This window comes from Cornus florida, unplaced genomic scaffold (genome assembly GCF_030987335.1).
Source record: "Cornus florida cultivar Cherokee Brave unplaced genomic scaffold, ASM3098733v1 CherokeeBrave_3.0.0_Hap2_Chr08, whole genome shotgun sequence".
Taxonomy (NCBI): Eukaryota; Viridiplantae; Streptophyta; class Magnoliopsida; order Cornales; family Cornaceae; genus Cornus; species Cornus florida.
In genome coordinates this window covers 33856642-33864924 of record NW_026775578.1, presented here as the reverse complement: position 1 = coordinate 33864924, position 8283 = coordinate 33856642, and the positions used below count along the sequence as shown (strand labels likewise).

Sequence of the window (8283 nt, the reverse complement as noted above, 5' to 3'; positions counted from 1 at the left end):
TGGTATCAACTGTATCATGCACTAATTATAAACGGACACATAATCATAGGACCCACTAAATTAGATACATTCTTATTTTTGTAATATTAAAAAAGAGTAAAACCAAAGTTAAGATAGATAGAATTGATAAAATATATATATATATATATATATATATATGATAGAGAAGTGATAGATCTTCCGACCTCAATTGTTGACTACTCTTTCGAATATAACGTGGTTAGAAATGAGTCGAAGAGAAAGAGATGTTTACGGGAATTTTTTTAAGAGTTTCAACGGAATCCAACCACATTATATTCGGAGGAAGAGTCGGCAATTAAGGTCGGAAGACCTATTATTTTTCTATATGATAACATATGAATTAATTAAGTGCCATGACATTAAATAGAATAGATTGGAAATATGAGATTCATTACATATTGAGTCTTTACAAAACAAAAATATTTTGTGGCCATATGTGTGTGTCTCAGGTTATTGGGGTCTTATGGTAGCAATGTTTTGTTTTGTAATGAATCAATTTTGTGGCCATGTGTGTGTGCCTCACAAAATTCCTTCAAATCCTTCTCTCTTTGTAATGCCTCTCAAGCTATGTTTTCAGTTGTTCTGAGCTCTCATCATCAGCTCTTTATTAGCTGCCTCCATTTCTGCCCGACTACAGTGACTTGATTGAGTGCGCTTTGCACCGTAACATTCACATCCTTCCTTCTTGCCAAGAATGGGGCGAAAATTAGCAATTCCATTAACCGGGCCAGCACCCTCAGAAGCAGACATTTGAGGCAGTGCAACTGTGCAATCATCTTTTCCTACAAACGCGGGTTACAAAGTCAAGTTGTTGCAAGAAGCCGAAGGAAACTCAAAATTGGCAGGTCTAATATGTTAAGATAAGACTATAATCATAAGACATACCCGGGTCCCAAAAACCCCTAAAAGAAGAAAAAATGGAGAAAAGGGAGGCCCTAAAATATATCTCTCATTCATTTCAGCCCACATGCTCTCAGAATGGTATGGAATACAAATTTTATTGATGGTCATCAGTCAGAATATGCAGCATATCTCAGATGCACAGGCAAGCAAACAAGCATGCAACTAATCAATCCAACGGAGTTCCACTAAGCACTTTGCTGAAAACATTTGAAACTAGACCATTTTCAATTCCATGGTATCTCAAGGGAGTTGTGCTTTCAGACAAGAACCTTAGTTGGGTATATAAATTTGCTGTGATTTAAGTAATCACGGCTAAGAATGAAAACACATGCTGCTATTTCAATTTTATCAACTAGAATACAAAATGCTATTTCATTTTTAACAACTGGAATAAAAAGTACATTATCTACTCCTTACACAAGTTTGACACCGTGAGACACCTCAAGAATAGATTCATCAATCATTCATAACTCAATGCACAGTGCTCACGTGAATATTAAAAAAAAATCAAAGTTGAGGCCAAATCTATATGCCTACATATTGAATAATGTTGATGCCTTTATGTCTCAAACCATTTTTTCTGTTCAATAATCCAACCAACTAACCAATCCCCGCATCAAGCAAAAATTCAACCCAAAGTGAATTCCAAAATGAGTTCCAAATTTCCTTACGATATGTGCCCGATGAAATTGGCTAAAAGAGTTCTTTTTTCAAAAACAAAAAAAGATAAAATCAGTAGCAGTTGCATTGCATTTGCAGTTAGAAGAAACTGACAGTTTGCAAAACAGAATTTCTTTTGGTGTCTTTACTGTTCTGGGTGACTTTGAACTTGTACTTTGGGTTTTACTTGGTTGCCTTGGTTTTGATAGATAGATAGCATTCGAATAATAATAGCAAATAAGTAAATAAACGGCAAGAAATAAAATAATACATAACACTATGATAAATAATTAAGTAAAAATTACCCTGACATGACTAGATTGGTAGAGTTGTCGACCCATCAACACCATCTGAAGCACCCTCAGCTGGGGGAGGATGCTCCATAAGGACAGATTTGTTAGAGGTTCTAGTGCAGTTAACACCGGACACCATAACAAAGGGCTTGGAACAAAATCATGCGCCTAAGAGAAAGAGCATCCAGCAACCAACACGATAAAAGCAGCAAATTCTTACGAACCAACTATGAAAGCAGGTGTTCGAAATCTGCAGCCAAAACGAAAATAATCAGCATACTCACTTTGAATACTGATAGAGTGCAATTACAAGGTTAAACAACTAAAAAAGTAAGTCATCAGAGGACAGTACCTCTGTATCAGTCTCTTTTGCTTCCCTAGTTAAGCCATCAGAGGACAGTACCGCTGGATGAGTTTTGTTTTTTCTCAGTATGAACAAAAGCCAAGTACCCTTACCGAGAAATAGGGCCCAAAACAGTAAACAGCTCTGACTATTAGATAAATTCATATGATCAACAGAACCAGCAAAATTTGCAATCATTTTCACTCCCTAATTGCAGAATATCTTTCTAACAAGAAAATGAAATGGTAATGTTAAGTTATTTCATATATAGTTGGGCAGACAAAACAAATTTTTACATAATACTTTCCATTTTTATTCCCCGAGGAAAAAGCATTTGCCCCCCCAAAAAAAAAATGAAAAAAGAAAAAACAGAATAGAGCAAGCATTAGAGAACAATCCATAGTATATATAATTTTGTTTTTTTAACTATAAAAGATGCTCAAATAGTAATATTTTTCATATTCAAAATGTTTATATAGTTCAATAATTATTTTTAGAATTATCTCAATTGGACAAGCATCATTTTTCCATTGAGTCCTTCTTGCAGCATTAAGGAGGTCAAAAAGCTGAAATATTTCTAGGATGATTAGTTATATATATATATATATATATATATATATATATATATATATATATATATCACACACACACACTATATATATATATATCTAGAGAGAGAGAGGGGGGGAAAGAGTACCTCAAAGATCCTTTTGAAGAGATGGATAAATAGAGTGAATCACCAACAGAAATTTGAAAGCTCATGAAAAAGTGCGAAGGAAGCAATAGAAGCAAGAGGTTGATGGAAAGAGCAGATGGATTGAAATGGACCACTGATAAACAAAGGCAGAAGAGCAAATGATCACTCCTTGTATGGCAAGTTTCAGAGCATTGTAACTTGTGTCTTTTTGAAAAAATACATAAAATTTCTACCAAGGTAACTGGAAATTCCAACCAATAAGAAGCGTAATGAACCTAAAAGAGGATAAAGGCCTAGTAGAGACCCTTCTATAAATTCTGCCCATATACGTTCTGATCGCCAACTCAAACTTGATCATTGAAACTAATTCCCATATACTTCAGGAGCAACTTTGATTTGATCAGAGAAACAATCCCTTGCTTGTTTTCACCAAGCCACATTCTTTATATCCCATCTTGTCAAGCAGTTTCATCCAATTCCCACCAGCATTCCCTAACACCTCCCAACTCAGTTTCTCTCATTTGTACTTCCCACAAAAAATTAATATCACCCTGCATTTGAATTTTAACAAGGCACCCGATTATAATTTAAAGAAAGAAAAAGTAGTTCAACAATGAGTTAGGTTGCAAGAGATGAAGCACAAAACATGACCATTTGAACTGCTCAACATATTGAGTGCCAATCCTGGATTACGCTTCCCCATAGAAACATTATCACATTCACATCATAATTAATATTCGAAACCTATTCAAGAATCTAGCTATGAAATCACCCCAATTCAATTGACGCTGTCCCATGAGCCTATAGTATTTTGTCAAGAAAGATCTTACAGACCAAAGGAGGCACCAACTCTTCCAAATGTTCACAACCCAAAGCGTTACTTCGGGGGCAAGCTGAGATAATGGAATCAAATATTCTGGCTGTGCGAATAGCAACTTATATAAACAATTGAATATAAAGGAAAGGGTGCATCTGAAAATTCAAAACAATTTCTTCTGCTTCTCCACAGAAAATAATCTCTGAAAGGTCTGATGGATTCGAAAAAGGTGCTTTTTTTTTCTTCCTCCTTAATGGGATGGTTCTATTATTAACATAAAGCAATTAGTACATAGGTAGGGAGGGAATGGCGTACCGTCATCGTACAAAGTGTAAACAAGAAAGGAAAATGAAGTTGATGAGGTGCCATTCTTGAAACTCAGGTTCTCTCCTTCGTAGTTCATACTTCTCATGGAACAATAATTTCACCCCCAAAACATGAAGAAGACACTGATGCAAGAATCAATAAGTCATGCATGCATCACACTGCAAGGCCAACAAAATGTGAAACTTCTACCCAACATGAGAAAACCCAATAGAGATCACATAAACTTTTTGAGCATCTCCAACACTGACTGATCCAATCCACTATTATTTGATAAATTCAATAATAGGGTTATAGTACATGCATCATCAGCATAGAATCCCTTCTCAACCATTTCTTGAAAAAGTTGTATTGCCTTAAAGTCTCATTGTTTCGAAGAAATCCCTGGACAACTATAATGCAAGTGAAACCATTGGGTGAGCAACCACTCTCTTCCATTAATCAATATGTTATAGCTTCTGTAACCAATCTGTCCTTACAAAGACTGTCAATGATCATGCTATAAACAATGACATTGCTTTCCCAATTTCTCTCTTCCATCTTCTTAACCAACTCAATAGCCGCCTGGTGTACCCCGTTTTGCACAACCCATTTAAAATCATTCCACAAGTAACTGTATTAAGTTAAATCCTTTTGCCACCATGTAATTAAACAACTCTACTCCCTGACCTAGTTTATCATGGCGACAGAGTCCCCTCATCAGAGTGGTGAGCATTTGTACAGCTCACGTCATAACCAATGTTCGAGCCAGAACAGACAAACCCAAATCGACCCGATTCAAATGGCAGTAACATCATGATGCCTAGAGTATGAGCGTCTGGCTCAGCTATTTCTGAGGACTCCATTTGCTCAAGTAAAGAAATTGCAGTGGTGTAATGTTTCATTCTCACAATGGCCCCTAACAATTTATTAAAATGCACAACTGAAGGAAGAGGTCGCATTTGAGACATTTGATCGAACAGTGAGGGTGCATCGTCAAGGTTAGTGAAATCAAATCCATTTTGATTTCGCAGACTTCATGAATTGGGTTCGACTACTCGTACTGTGTGGTTTATGATGTTGACCAGTTTGGGAATGAAAGGAAGCCCTTAAATTGTCGCTAGCAAATGGATAATCAACGAGGAAAAGTACATTTCTGGAGAGAGAGCACCACCACATCCGAACTTTGAGAGGCAAAAACACTTCGTTTCATCATTTTCAGCTCCTCCATCTCTCTTTCCATGTACAGACAGTCACACACATGTATATATGTAAGCCCCCCTAAAGATGGGGGTTTATTCGGTGCTTGGGACTTGTTTCAGCACCTAAGTTGGTTTCAGCACCATAATATACCGACAGTTAATTCAAATTGAGTAATTTAAAGAAAATAGTGAATATAAAATGTAAGGATAAAGTCACACTCTTCGAGATTTGATGAAAGGATATTTATAGGAAACTTACTTATTTTTTTGGACAAAGACACCCTTGAAGATTCAAAAATAGACAAAGATACCCTTTTACATGAAAATTTGACCAAATTACCATTTGACCATTTAAGAGACTTTTTTAATTGTACAATTTAATAAATTTAACCAATTTACCCTCATGAATAATTTATGCATAAAAAAAAAGTAAAAAAAAAACTTTATATTATTCTTTTTTTTTTGGTTATTTACTTTATAAATGTCCCAACTTCTTAAAAATGTAGACGTTTAAAATGATTTTTTGATTCAATACATATATTTCAAATAAATTCTATTTTGTTATTGCTTCTTTTCTTTTTCTTTTTTATTTTTAGATTAAGATGCTTAATTCTTTCGTCTAAAATGATTTTTTGATTTAATAAAAAATTAAACCAATCTCTTTTCCTTAAAAATAAAAAATAGGGTACTAGTATAACTTTATGCATTTTAAATTATATATCAAATATTATGCATTTCCCAACATAAAAGAAAATAGGTACCAGTATAACTTTATGCATCTTAACTTTAGGTATGCCTTTGTTTCTTTTTCTTTTTTTTTTTCCTTTGTTTTATTATTATTTTTTTTCCTTTTATATTGGGAAATGCATAACATTTGATATATAATTTAAGATGCATAAAGTTATACTGGTTCCATATTTTTTATTTTTAAGGAAAAGAGATTGGTTTAATTTTTTTTAAACAAAAGAATTAAGCATTTTAATTTAAAAATAAAAAAGAAAAAGAAAAAAAGTAATAACAAAATATAATTTATTTGAAATATATGTATTAGATCAAAAAATCATTTTAGACGTCCATATTTTTAAGAAGTTGAGACATTTATAAAGTAAATAACAAAAAAAAAAAAAAAAAAAAAAAAAAAAAAAGTGAACAATATAAATATATATATTTTTTTAGTTACTTTTTTTTTATGCATAAATTGTTCATGAGGGCAGATTGGTCTAATTTATTAAATTGTAAAGTTAAAAAAGTCTTCTAAACGGTCAAAGGGCAATTTGGTCAATTTCTCATGTAAAGGGTGTCTTTGTTCATTTTTGAACCTTTATGGGGTGTCTTTGTCCAAAAAACAGATAAGTTTCATCTGAGTATCATTTTGCCAAACCTCAAAGGGTGTTGTGATACCCCTCGGATCCGAGACACGGGTTGATCAGGCCTAGGCCTAAACCCGAGGGAATATATAACAATTAATATTTTATAATGAACACGGAATACAAAAATGAATTGAGAAATGAAATTAAAGCTGAAAGGAACTAAAAATAGAAGTCACAAAAATAATATAATTATTGAAATCCATCAAACCCAAACTCCAAAACTCCATCAGTTTACAACCGAGGAATCCATCTCTAGTGGACCCCTAATAAACATCTAGACTGAAATAAAACAATTGTAATAACATCCAAAAATAAACTATAGAGAGAATCCTACATCGTCGGAAGAGTGAATAGAGACCTCTGTTCAGCACGAACACGTCTAAGCCTGGAACTGTCGTGTACCTGTAAAAATAGAAGTGGGTCAGGCCCACGCGCAAGTTCTATACTTCTACAATCCAAACAGAGGCCCGATACGCATGTGCATCCTAAACAATTCAACAATAACTAATAGTCCGTAGGTATATACATAGTCACACTAAAGGACTCTCACTGGACTACAGGCCGGTCTCAACCTAAATAGAGGTAACATGCCTAAATGCACACGAAGTGGGCATGTGTACCTAAACCTAAACAGGGTACACCTCTAACCATCGTATCCAGCTATGCATCCTAATGCATATACGCTCCCTAACCGTCGATACTGAGACTAAAGCTCATATCGAGGTACCATAACAATATATTTAAAGTTCATCCTGAATCCTAGTAGTGCCGCTCAACTAGTTGTTGCCATGACACTACAATCAATAGGACTTAACTTTTAGTTAATCCAATTCTTAATCCAGAGTACGTAGGTTTTGGTATTTTGAATCCAAACAGCCCTTAGTATACCACCGTTCCATACCGGTGTATACTATCCAATCATCCAATAGTTGATAATATCAACAATTAAAGTAAACATCAACTAAATCCATACATCCCACACTTGATACCAACAGTAGTAATGTAAGCATCGATAAGTAGAGTACAAGTATATACATAAACATGCTCAGTACATACAGTTCCATAAAATCCGGTATACTATTAAGTTTAAATCTTAATAACATTCAACAGCCAGCAGTTGATATTACAGATCTCAAAGTAACTATCAACTAAGTTCATAACTCCAATAATTGACACAACTGAAATCATGAAAACATCAAGAACAGAAATACTGTAAGCATATAGACATATTTAATCTATAGTATTTCCCCAAAATCCAGTAATACTAAGTTGGTTTAATTCTTAATATTATTCCAAGTTGGTTTAATTCTTAGTATTATTCTATACCAACTCATCCAGAACAGTTATCATTCAGATACATGACCATGATATACAGTTAAGCATGTTGCAATTATATCGTTCGTCTCAGAAGACTACTAATTCAGAGAGTTAAACATTACTAACTTTCCAATTCCTAAACATAGTGAAACTATCTAATTAATTCCTCACGGTCCAAACTGTTCTAAGCCCATAAACTTAATTAATACCACATCTGGAGCCTTAATCTAACCATATACATCCATTAAACCTTTCATATTAAATACTGAACTCAACTGGAAACTTCAGAAGCAACCATCGCATGCAAAACTGACTGGAACAAAGAAAAATAAAATAAAATGCACCAAAGGAAATGTC

General features: G+C 34.1%; 1 long non-coding RNA gene across 1 annotated transcript; it reads right to left on the bottom strand.

Moving 5' to 3' along the window:
• Positions 1-378: 378 nt before the first annotated feature.
• On the bottom strand, positions 379-5373 carry LOC132271235 (uncharacterized). Its single transcript, XR_009469671.1, has 3 exons — positions 2230-5373; positions 1890-2127; positions 379-803 (listed from the first exon to the last, which is right to left on the bottom strand). It is a non-coding gene; the product is annotated as an uncharacterized LOC132271235 (long non-coding RNA).
• Positions 5374-8283: the final 2910 nt, after the last annotated feature.